The sequence below is a fragment of the Leptodactylus fuscus genome, chromosome 2 (genome assembly GCF_031893055.1).
Source record: "Leptodactylus fuscus isolate aLepFus1 chromosome 2, aLepFus1.hap2, whole genome shotgun sequence".
Classification (NCBI taxonomy): Eukaryota; Metazoa; Chordata; class Amphibia; order Anura; family Leptodactylidae; genus Leptodactylus; species Leptodactylus fuscus.
Window position 1 is genome coordinate 227,185,316 of NC_134266.1, and position 13,350 is coordinate 227,198,665.

Genomic DNA, 13,350 nt, shown 5'->3' on the forward strand with positions numbered 1-13,350 from the left:
TCGGAAATATATAGAAAGCTCTTATATTCTGCAACAAAAAAAGTTGTGTTTCTGCAACGTGGGGCCTTAGCCTAAAAGAGAAAAAAGAATACCAAACCAATCTGCAGTCTGGTTCACTGGGGCTTCAACTGCTAGCCCCAGGGCACCTCCTTAAGCCAGCAGCAACACACGTGTCCTCACATGTCTCCCAGGATAAGAAGGTATAGCCTCTATCCCTGGTCTGAGAACATATACTGTACCTGTCCTAGTCTCCTCCCTGTGTGATGTCAGCAGGAGAAGAGGTCCAGTCCTACATCCTAGGACCAGAAAAATATATACAACCATAATTCCTCACCGGATGACCGGAGTATTAGGCGAGGGATAAGATGGGGTTTATGGTAATGTTCCTATTGTGTAGAATTGTGGGAATGACCTCCCAGATAGCCTTAGGTAGGGAATTCAGTGTATGAATCTTCTCCCTGCTCCCAACAGTACTGTGTTTGGATTTGAGCTGGACTAGCCTGAAGTTGCTAATAAATATCAGCTGCAAACCAGTTGCTTGTACCCTTTAAAAATCAGGTGCACACGCAGCAAGGCCTATGGTTATCCTTATCCTAGTGCATACGAAATCCAGCACCAAACGCGTTGTTTATTTTTCTTAAAACTTAGCCTTTAATTTCAGTGGTTAAAAACCATACATCATGGAAAACATTACAATTCTTGCTATCACATCAGGAGATGATAACTGACGCGTTTCGAGGACTTATGATCCTCTTAGTCGTAGCCTGATATGGTGTAACACATACTGCTACTATAAAGGCCTCAGCTTCTCTGACTGATTCAGAACACCTGAGGTCAAACACTAGCAGGTAGCCTAAGTAATCTAAAGTCATATGGTAATAAAAACATTACAGATTAAAAACAAACTAATACCTGTTTGAATAGATCCATGAATTTAACAATGTTATGTATAGAATACATCTATTATCTAAATCAAACGAATTACAATAAACCTTTCGTGCAAGAAAAAACATGGAGCAATTAACTATTTCATTAACATACCAGACATAAGTCCGTATATATGTAGAAAATTAAATGCAATACTGTCATCAAACTCTACCTTAATAATCCTATTAACAATTGACAATACCTATGGAGAAAATCCTTAGAATCTGTGGATGTATCTTGTACCGACATACCTAGAAATCCAATAGAACCAAATGAGAGGAACGAATGGGCCAGGAGACTTCTTGCCCTCAACAAAAATGGCTTCTCCGCTAGCATGGAGCCCACACGCATGCGTAAAGAATCATATGCGCATGCGCGTCGTTCCAAATACCAAAGGCTCTCAACATAGATAACCATGTCCGGTATGTTAATGAAATAGTTAATTGCTCCATGTTTTTTCTTGCACGAAAGGTTTATTGTAATTCGTTTGATTTAGATAATAGATGTATTCTATACATAACATTGTTAAATTCATGGATCTATTCAAACAGGTATTAGTTTGTTTTTAATCTGTAATGTTTTTATTACCATATGACTTTAGATTACTTAGGCTACCTGCTAGTGTTTGACCTCAGGTGTTCTGAATCAGTCAGAGAAGCTGAGGCCTTTATAGTAGGAGTATGTGTTACACCATATCAGGCTACGACTAAGAGGATCATAAGTCCTCGAAACGCGTCAGTTATCATCTCCTGATGTGATAGCAAGAATTGTAATGTTTTCCATGATGTATGGTTTTTAACCACTGAAATTAAAGGCTAAGTTTTAAGAAAAATAAACAACGCGTTTGGTGCTGGATTTCGTATGCACTAGTTTAAGCACTCGTACCGTTGGAGTTTTTGGATCCGGGCATCCGCGGTTGTTTGTGGACACCACACCTTACCAAGTCTATGGACATCTCCTTCATCTGAACAGAGTGAGTGGGCTGTGTTTTTCCTATTTCCCCGTACCCCTCTTTTTTGTTGTATGGTTATCCTTATACACAATAAAACATTTATATACATACAAAATTATCAAATAGGACTGCTATGCCAGGATTAAATATTGTCACGTCACCCGTTGACCACTATATCTGGATTACATACTGTCAGGTCACCCGCAGACCGCCATCATATCTCCCAACCATCCCAGATTCTGTGGGACATTCCCGGATTCAGGGTCCTGTCCTGCAGTCCCGGTCGGCGGGAGGTATGTCATTGTTTCAACTCATCTGCGTCCGGATGAAACTGAAGGAGAGATGGAGGGGGCACATGAAACTGTGGACAGAGATGGAGGTGGAGATGAAACTGGGGGCACAGATGGAAGGAGGGACATGAAACTGGGGGCTGAGATGGAGGGGGGACATGAAACTGAGGGAGAGATGGAGGTGACATGAAACTGAGGGAGAGATGGGGGACATGAAACTGAGGACAGAGATGGAGGGGAGTACATGAAAGTGAAGGAAGATGAAGGGGGGATATGAAACTGGGGGTAGATGAAGGGGCCACTTAACTGATGGAATATTAAGGGGGCATTAAACTGGGGACAACTGTAGGGGGAATTAAATCATGGGAGTAGCTGGAGGAGAACTTGTCTGCCTCTAGTTGCCCCCAGTATAATGTCACCATCCAGCTAATCCTACGGTTTAATGTCCCCTTCCAGCTGCCCGAGTTTAATGTCCCCGTCTATTTGCCCCCAGTTTAATGTCCCACTTCAGCAGTCATTAATTTATTGTCCCCCTCCAGCTAACCCCACTATTTAATGTCCCCCTCCAGCTGCTCCAGTTTCATGTCCCCCTCTAGTCTCCCCCAGTTTAAACTGGGGCACCAGGAGAGGGACTTAATACTGTGGGGCAGTTGGAAGGGAACATTATAATGGGGGCATATAATAAATAAAACATACATGAATAAACAGCAGAAGCAGTAAATATTTAGAAAATGGAAGACCAGTGTGTAACGCTGGGTTCACACCTGCGTTCAGGGTCTCCGTACTATGGTTTCCGTCTTCTGAATGGCAGAAGACGGAAACCATAGACCGGGTCCGGCCGTGCACGGCGGTGAGCGTTTTAGGCTCTCCGCCGCGAAACCGGATTTTTTTATCCGGACACAGAGTAGTGCATGTCCGACTCCGTGTCTGGATTATAAAACCCGGTTTCGCGGCGGAGAGCGCAAAACGCTCACTGCCGCGCACGGCCGGACAGCTTTCTCACCCATTCAAATGAATGGGTGAGAAAGTCTCCTGCAGGCTTCCGTCTCCTGCATCTGTTTTATGCAGGAAACGGAAACCTGCAATAAGGACCGAACAACGCAGATGTGAACGAGCCCTTAGTGCTATAAGGCACATCTCTATGAATGGATAAAGTGCTTCAAACCAACTAAATAGAAACATAAAAGAAAGGTGAAGCACAGAAGAATGAAAATGTATAAAATACTATACTTTATTGAAACATAATAAAAAAACAACAGACAAGGGGGGACACAACACATGAAAATAAATAAGGGCCAAGGAGGAAGGTACAGGTGTACAATCGCAGTGCAACATCAGGGGTACAGGGATGAAAACACACACATCAATGTCAATAAGTAGATGTACATCAAAAATGTATTATAAAAGTATACAAACAATTAAGTCAAGAATCTATATGTATGTAAACAATTTATCCCATAATAACAATAGTAGCATGTAAGCCAGAAAGAGTGACCCGGTCTCACATCCTAAGAGCAACTGCACATCCAAGAAGAGAGGTAATACAAGTGTAAACATACTCATGGTGCATCCAGACCCTGTACCTAAAACCAGCAGGAGGCCCACCCCAATGCGCGTTTCAGCGTACATGCCTTTGTCAAGGAGACAAAGGCCCTTATTCATTCTCATGAGTTGTGTCCCTCCTTGTCTGTTGTTTTTTATTATGTTTCAATAAAGTATAGTATTTTATACATTTTCATTCTTCTGTACTTCGCCTTTCTTTTATGTTTCTCTCTGGGGGCATATAATGTACGGGTGACTGTAGGAGAATTATACTGAGTCAACATAAAAGTGGGTGGAGCTAAATTTGGGCATAGTGCGACGCACATTTTATCCCTCTTTCTGTTCTTCCAAAGTTGGGAAGTATGCACTATACCAGGACTAAATACTGTCACGTCACCTGCTGACCGCTATACCAGAACTAAATAGTGTCATGTCACCTGCTGACCGCTATACCAGGACTAAATAGTGTCATGTCACCTGCTGACCGCTATACCAGGACTAAATACTGTCATGTCACCTGCTGACCGCTATACCAGGACTAAATACTGTCATGTCACCTGCTGACCGCTATACCAGGACTAAATACTGTCATGTCACCTGCTGACCGCTATACCAGGACTAAATAGTGTCATGTCACCTGCTGACCGCTATACCAGGACTAAATAGTGTCATGTCACCTGCTGACCGCTATACCAGGACTAAATAGTGTCATGTCACCTGCTGACCGCTATACCAGGACTAAATAGTGTAATGTGAGCCACTTACCACTATACCAGGACTAAATACTGTCATGTTACCCGCTGACCACTGTACCAGGACTAAATACTGTCATGTCACCTGCTGACCGCTATACCAGGACTAAATACTGTCATGTCACCTGCTGACCGCTATACCAGAACTAAATAGTGTCATGTCACCTGCTGACCGCTATACCAGGACTAAATACTGCCATGTCACCTGCTGACCGCTATACCAGGACAAAATACTGTCACGTCACCTGCTGACCGCTATACCAGGACTAAATACTGTCATGTCACCTGCTGACCGCTATACCAGGACTAAATACTGCCATGTCACCTGCTGACCGCTATACCAGGACTAAATACTGCCATGTCACCTGCTGACCGCTATACCAGGACTAAATACTGTCACGTCACCTGCTGACCGCTATACCAGGACTAAATACTGTCACGTCACCTGCTGACCGCTATACCAGGACTAAATAGTGTCACGTCACCTGCTGACCGCTATACCAGGACTAAATACTGTCACGTCACCTGCTGACCGCTATACCAGGACTAAATACTGTCATGTCACCTGCTGACCGCTATACCAGGACTAAATACTGTCATGTCACCTGCTGACCGCTATACCAGGACTAAATAGTGTCATGTCACCTGCTGACCGCTATACCAGGACTAAATAGTGTAATGTGAGCCACTTACCACTATACCAGGACTAAATACTGTCATGTTACCCGCTGACCACTGTACCAGGACTAAATATTGTCATGTCACCTGCTGATCGCTATACCAGGACTAAATACTGTCATGTCACCTGCTGACCGCTGTACCAGGACTAAATACTGTCATGTCACCTGCTGACCGCTATACCAAGACTAAATACTGTCATGTCACCTGCTGACCGCTGTACCAGGACTAAATACTGTCATGTCACCTGCTGACCGCTATACCAGAACTAAATAGTGTCATGTCACCTGCTGACCGCTATACCAGGACTAAATACTGTCATGTCACCTGCTGACCGCTGTACCAGGACTAAATACTGTCATGTCACCTGCTGACCGCTATACCAGGACTAAATACTGTCATGTCACCTGCTGACCGCTATACCAGGACTAAATACTGTCACGTCACCTGCTGACCGCTATACCAGGACTAAGTACTGTCACGTCACCTGCTGACCGCTATACCAGGACTAAATACTGTCATGTCACCTGCTGACCGCTATACCAGGACTAAATACTGTCACGTCACCTGCTGACCGCTATACCAGGACTAAATACTGTCACGTCACCTGCTGACCGCTATAACAGGACTAAATACTGCCATGTCACCTGCTGACCGCTATACCAGGACTAAATAGTGTCATGTCACCTGCTGACCGCTATATCAGGACTAAATACTGTCATGTCACCTGCTGACCGCTATACCAGGACTAAATAGTGTCATGTCACCTGCTGACCGCTATACCAGGACTAAATACTGTCATGTCACCTGCTGACCGCTATACCAGGACTAAATACTGTCATGTCACCTGCTGACCGCTATACCAGGACTAAATACTGTCATGTCACCTGCTGACGGCTATACCAGAACTAAATACTGTCATGTCACCTGCTGACCGCTATACCAGGACTAAATAGTGTCATGTCATCTGCTGACCGCTATACCAGGACTAAATAGTGTCATGTCACCTGCTGACCGCTATACCAGGACTAAATACTGTCATGTCACCTGCTGACCGCTATACCAGGACTAAATACTGTCATGTCACCTGCTGACCGCTATACCAGGACTAAATAGTGTCATGTCACCTGCTGACCGCTATACCAGGACTAAATAGTGTCATGTCACCTGCTGACCGCTATACCAGGACTAAATAGTGTAATGTGAGCCACTTACCACTATACCAGGACTAAATACTGTCATGTTACCCGCTGACCACTGTACCAGGACTAAATACTGTCATGTCACCTGCTGACCGCTATACCAGGACTAAATACTGTCATGTCACCTGCTGACCGCTATACCAGGACTAAATACTGTCATGTCACCTGCTGACCGCTATACCAGGACTAAATACTGTCATGTCACCTGCTGACCGCTATACCAGGACTAAATACTGTCATGTCACCTGCTGACCGCTATACCAGGACTAAATACTGTCATGTCACCTGCTGACCGCTATACCAGGACTAAATACTGTCATGTCACCTGCTGACCGCTATACCAGGACTAAATACTGTCATGTCACCCACTTACTACAAGATACCCTTTGACCTCATAGTATAATCCACAAATAGCAGCATTTACTGTATAATGTTCCCCTCGTAGCACTAATAAAATCACTAGAATCTTCAGTCCACTAAACACTCTGCTAAACCTGCTTGCTAAAGAGAATCCTGAAAACACAATACAAGCTTTATTCTTATCTTTCAAGTCTATGACAGAAATTGGTGTTAAAGATGACCTTTCACCTTCTGGGGCACATGCAGTTTTATACACTGCTAGAAAGCCGACAGCGCACTATCTGCTTTCCTGTTCTGTGCCCCGGGAGAAGAGGTATTGGTGCCGGTACCGTAGCTTTTCATTCTCAGAAGGCCATTTCTGACAGTCAGTCAGGAACGCCTTTCCTAACAGTAGAATCTTTAGTGCTGTACTATGAGAGCTGGGAGCCACACCTCCCTCCCCCTCCTGATAGTACAGTACTAGTCCATAGACAAGTACTAGAGGGGCGTTCCTCACTGCTCAGTGTCATCGCTGGGTGGTAAGCAACCCCGCTCTCACAGTACAGCCCAATAGACGATACTGTGAGGAAAGGCGTTGCTGGATAACTGTCAGAAACGCCCTTCTGACAGTGAAGAGCTATGGTACTGGCACCAATACCTTTTCTCCCAGGGCACAGAATGGGAAAGCAGATGCACTGTTGGCTTTCTAGTGTTGTATAAAACCGCATGTGCCCCAGGAGGTGAAAGGTCATTTTTAACACAAATTTCTGTCATAGACTTGAAAGATCAAAATAAAGCTTGTATTGTGTTTTCAGAATTCTCTTTAGCTTTCCAAGCAGGTTTAGCAGAGTGTTAGCTCTAAAAGTGGACTGAAGATTCTAGTGATTTTATTAGTGCTACGAGGGGAACATTAGGGGGGCCCAATATGGGTCAATGTCTGTAAACTGCTGCGGAAGATGATGGGGCTATATATATATATATAGGTTAGCAAAGTTAAGGACGCAGAACGCCGATACCTTTCATTCTTAACATGAAAGGAAGCTCTTCCAAAAACTTCTGCTAACCTAAGCAACTGCTTTATAGAGTTAATTCGCTTCAGGAAAAAAAACTGTTATGTAGAAGTAGACATTTAGTAAATACTCCATTGCTTCATAGTCAGAGAAGACAACAGGAATTACCTGTTCCTATGATGCACGGACAAGGATATCAACAATTAAGTCTTAGATTACCAAAAGATAGTACGTCTTGAACAACAGCCCCTCTCCTGCTGTAGCAATGTAGCGACTAAGAAGGACAGCCCAGAAGATGCAAAGGAGTATGGTTTTGCCTTGCAGCATAGGTTTGCTGCAGAACATCAAACAAGACACATTTACGTTCCAAATATGAGCCTGTTACAATCATTTCACCAAATATGGATTCTTGAACTGTCATGAACAGCATACAGTGTTGGCCAAAAGTATTGGCACCCTCAGCCTAATACTTAGTCGCACAACCTTTAGACAAAATAACTGCGAACAACCGCTTCCAGTAACCATCAATGAGTTTCTTACAATGCTCTGCTGGAATTTTAGACCATTCTTCTTTGGCAAACTGCTCCAGGTCCCTGAGATGTGAAGGGGGCCTTCTCCAAACTGCTATTTTGAGATCTCTCCCCCACTGGTGTTCTATGGGATTCAGGTCTGGAATCATTGCTGGCCACTTTAGAAGTCTCCAGTGCTTTCTCTCAAACCATTTTCTAGTGCTTTTTGAAGTGCATTTTGGGTCACTGTCCTGCTGGAAGACCCATGACCTCTGAGGGAGACCCAGCTTTCTCACACTGGGCCCTACATTATGCTGCAAAATTTGTTGGTAGTCTTCAGACTTCATAATGCCATGCACACGGTCAAGCAATCCAGTGCCAGAGGCAGCAAAGCAACCCCAAAACATCAGGGAACCTCCGCCATGTTTGACTGTAGGGACCATGTTCTTTTCTTTGAAGGCCTCTTTTTTTTCCTGTAAACTCTGTGTTGATGCCTTTTCCCAAAAAGCTCTACTTTTGTCTCATCTGACCAGAGAACATTCTTCCAAAACGTTTTTGGCTTTCTCAGGTAAGTTTTGGCAAACTCCAGCCTGGCTGTTTTATGTCTCTGGGTAAGAAGTGGGGTCTTCTTGGGTATCCTACCATACAGTCCCTTTTCATTCAGACGCTGATGGATAGTACGGGTTGACACTGTTGTACCCTCAGACTGCAGGGCAGCATGAACTTGTTTGGATGTTAGTCGAGGTTCTTTATCCACCATCCGCACAATCTTGTGTTGAAATCTCTCGTCGATTTTTCTTTTCTGTCCACATCTAGGGAGGTTAGCCACAGTGCCATGGGCTTTAAACTTCTTGGTGACACTGCTCACGGTAGACACAGGAACATTCAGGTCTTTGGAGATGAACTTGTAGCCTTGTAGCCATGCATCCTCACAATTTTGCTTCTCAAGTCCTCAGACAGTTCTTTAGTAGGGGAAGGGACCAGCCTCGCGGAGGAAGTGCGTGCGGGCAGCAGGAGAGACCTCACAGGAGAGCAGCATAGCAGCTGCAGATTGATATTGCACTTGAAAAAGGGCTGTCTGCCCATAACGCGTGGTGCCTAATAAAGTTGCCTTCCATTTTTCCAAAAACTGGGTGAGCGCTGATTTTCTGCCTGTCCTCCGCGAGGCTGGTCCCTTCCCCTACTTTGGTCCGACGTCCCCGAAGACGTTTATCAGCGGCTGCCTTCCGGTTCATACCGGTTTTCTATATATCACGTCCATTGGTTGTTGTGTCAAACACAACCAGGCCAGGTGAGCGGACACCTGTATTGCTTTATCTATCTATTCTATACACCAAGGGTATTACACAAAGAACGGCTCGGTGCCGGGGATTTTGTTTTCTTCTCTTTTCAGACAGTTCTTTGGTCTTCTTTTCTCCATGCTCAATGTGGTACACACAAGGACACATGACAGAGGTTGAGTCAACTTTAATCCATTTCAACTGGCTGCAAGTGTGATTTAGTTATTGCCACCACCTGTTAGGTGCCTCAGGTAAGTAACAGGTGCTGTTAATTACACAAATTAGAGAAGCATCACATGATTTTTCAAACAGTGCCAATACTTTTGTCCACCCCCTTTTTTATGTTTGGTGTGGAATTATATCCAATTTGGCATTTTGACAATTCTTTTTGTGGTTTTCCATTGAAGACAAATTAAATGAAGATAATAATACCAAAGAATTTGTGATTTAAATCATTTTCTGGAAGAAAATGAGTGTTATCTGACAGAATTGCAGGGGTGCCAATACTTTTGGCCAACACTGTATGTCACCCACTTGGGTTCATAGCCCTAGGCTAGCCCATAGGCTACTGTGGCTATCTGAGGATCTCAGGAGTGACATCAAACCAATCTTTATATTTGTCCTAGGTAAGGCCGAACTGACCCCAAAACCACCAGGACTGAGCTTTGAGCAGCAGTGCCAGTAGTGGAAATTGCTGAAGTTACAAAGGACGTAACATGTTAGTGTCATGATTGGCTTCACTGTCCGAAACACCCAACAGTCACAGACATAAAACACGCTAAGAAAGTCAAGGTGCCAAAGTTTTCCTCTGCTAAGCACTGAACTAGTGTTTATTTTCCTAATGGAAGAGGTTACGTAAAGAACACCACCACCAGACACAGCTTATAGAGGGGAGCAAATCGTCATAAACTACCATACTGTTATACTTTGGAACCCTTTACCATTTGGATTATGTTGTGGATTGGTGGAGGTGTTATCAGACTGCAGCTTCTCCAATCCAAAAAAAGGTTTCCTATTTCACGCTTGATCTCATGGTTCTCTACTGTGGCGGATCATAGGTCTCAAGCATTGGACTCAATTTATTGTTCCTTCTTATTTATAATTTTTTGTTGCATGATCTCATTTTTCTTTTAGGTGCCAAGATCACTACACCTTCTTCAAGGACATTTTTCAGATGTGGATTTTATTATGAAATCTAAAGATTTGAGACCGGGATTTCCGCATTCTTTGATTTGTGAATTTATGTACATCGTCCTATTGATGTTATTGCTGCTAGTTTTATCCCTCCTCGGTTCTTACAGCCAAGTTTAGGTGCATTAAGGCCCTCCCTTCTTCCTGTTCATGTGTTTTTTGCTTTTTGGCCAATTTAGCATTCAGTCATGTTTGTTCATTATAATTGTTATCAGTCATTCCTTCTCTAAGAATAGATATAATAAGCTCATTGTGTATATGCACATGTTTTAGGTTCACTGTGAAAAAAGAAAAGTCATATGCTTAACTCTATATCTCTGTAGTTGTATGTGTCTGCTAATAACTTTTATGTTAAAATTTTGGTAGAAATTGCTTGGATGCACGAGGGTTAAGGTTTTTTTTGGAAAGTACAAATCGCTTACTAAGGCTTAAAAAAAATCTAAAACCAGCAATACTTACCTCACCAATCCATTGCTGCTGTCATTCCAAGAGTTACTTACCCCTTTAATACACCTCACCAATTTTGTTCCACATTTGAAGTTTTATATAGCATGGCACAACATCCTGTCTGAATACTATATGTTACACAAGCCTGGCTTAGAGACAAAAAGGTTTAAGATCCCTTCCTCATGGCATGCCTGGTCCTGCCTGGTCCCGAAACGCGTAGCAGTTATATCTATGCACTGATGAAATGAACAGACGGTTCCTATATGGAGGCTTTTAATGAATTCAAATAAAAGGTGATTTTATCCTTCGTCCGACTTTGTGCTGGATTTTTCTGCGATTGTGAGTTGACTCAGCTGGACAAGTCCACCGGTGTCCGTGCACAGTTGGACGATTGGGAATCCAATCTACTCCATATGAGGGTGAGCTGAAAAAAATATTTTCTTTGTGTATACATAGTTCACAGTCCCAAATTAATCGAATGTTAAATCCACCATTCATCTAAAGTGGAGGTCACCTGATTTTGGCCGCCAATTCCTTTTTCTGTTTTTTGTTTTTTTTTATGCCTCCGTTGTCGTAGTTCCTGTCCCACCTCCCCTGCATAGTTATTGGTGCAAAAAACGCGCCAGGGAAGGTGGGAGGGGGATACAAATTTTTACTGCATTTGTCTCGTGGTATTCGATTGTAATCGAATACCTCGAATGGCCTGATATTCAATCGAATATGTATTCGATTGAACGGTGTTGGCTCATCTCTATTGATAGTATATAGCAAGAAGTCAATGCTTTGTGTTCCTGCTAATTTGTGGCTTGGGGGACAGCCAAAATAAAAGCCATTTGACAGGTGCATAAGCAACAAGTAACTGCTGGGGATGCCTGCAATTTGGTGTGCGGACACCCCCCCCCCCCCCCAAAAAAAAAGGTTGACAGTATATAGCAAGAACTCTATACTCCTCTCCCTTTAGTATATAGCTCTGAAAAGAGCTGTTTTTCTTCGGTTTTTCCCTGCCTACTACAAGCTAATCCCTATCTAGCCCTCTGCAGCTATGTCTCTCTCCCTATCTCTGACCGCAAAAATGGCGAATATGCTGGGAGGTCACATGTTTTCGGCAGCCAATGGGTTTTTTCATTTTTTTTTTTAACTGCCTCCATTGTCGTAGTTCCTGTCCCACCTCCTCTACGCAGTTATTGGTGCAAAAAAAGCACCAGGGAAGGTGGGAGGGGATACAAATTTTTACTGCGTATGCGGCCTGGTATTCGATTGGAATCGAATACCTCGAACGGCCTGATATTCGATCGAATAGCTACTCGATCGAACGGTGTTCGCTCATCTCTACCCCACTGCTTACACAGATACATAAAAAGTTAGACTGCAGTTTGCCAAAATGCACATGAGTAAACTAAAATCTTTCTGGCTTGTGGACAGGTAAGACCAAGATTGAGATTTTTGGTAAAGCACATCATTCTAATGTTTACCAAAAACAGAATGAGACCACAGGCAGACAGAAAATAATACAGTGCCAACAGTCAAATATGGTGGAGGTTGAAAGATGTTTTGGTTTTTTTTCTCCCTTTGGCACTAGACGCCTTGACTGAATGTGGTGGCGCAACTAGAGGCCTGGTGCGATAGACCAGCTTTGGCCCCCCATAGCAATTTTCTCCCCTTTAGTGGTTCAAACCCCCAGAATCCATCCTTGACTATACTCTGACTAGTTGCTCCATTTGACTTGAAAAGGTTAATTTTCTCACTCCAGATCACCAAAGGACAGGGGTAATAAATTTACAATGAGCAAAATGTGATTGATAGGGATTCAGAAAGGTGATCTATGAAGTTTAATCCACCTTTGTATGGTGAGGGTGACTTATGGACCCTCAGGCTTATGGACCTAGTGGTCGATGAGACCACAGTTAACCAATTAAGTTATGCCAGGACTTATGGGCCCCCCAAGGCTCCCGGGCCCTGGTACAATTGCATTCTGTGCACCCCCTCAAGTTACACCCCGGACTGTATGCAAGGCATCAGGAAACCTGAAGATTAGCAAAGGATTTTGAGTCTCAATGTAGGGCCCAAAGTTTCATGTAAGACTTGTAAGAAGCTTGTTGATGGTTATATGAAGCAATTGATTTCAGATTTTTTTTCTAAAAGATGTGCAACAATATGTTAAGTAGAGGGTGCTAGTAATTTTGTCCAGTCCATTTTTGTAGTTTTGTGTGAAATTATATCATTATTGGCTT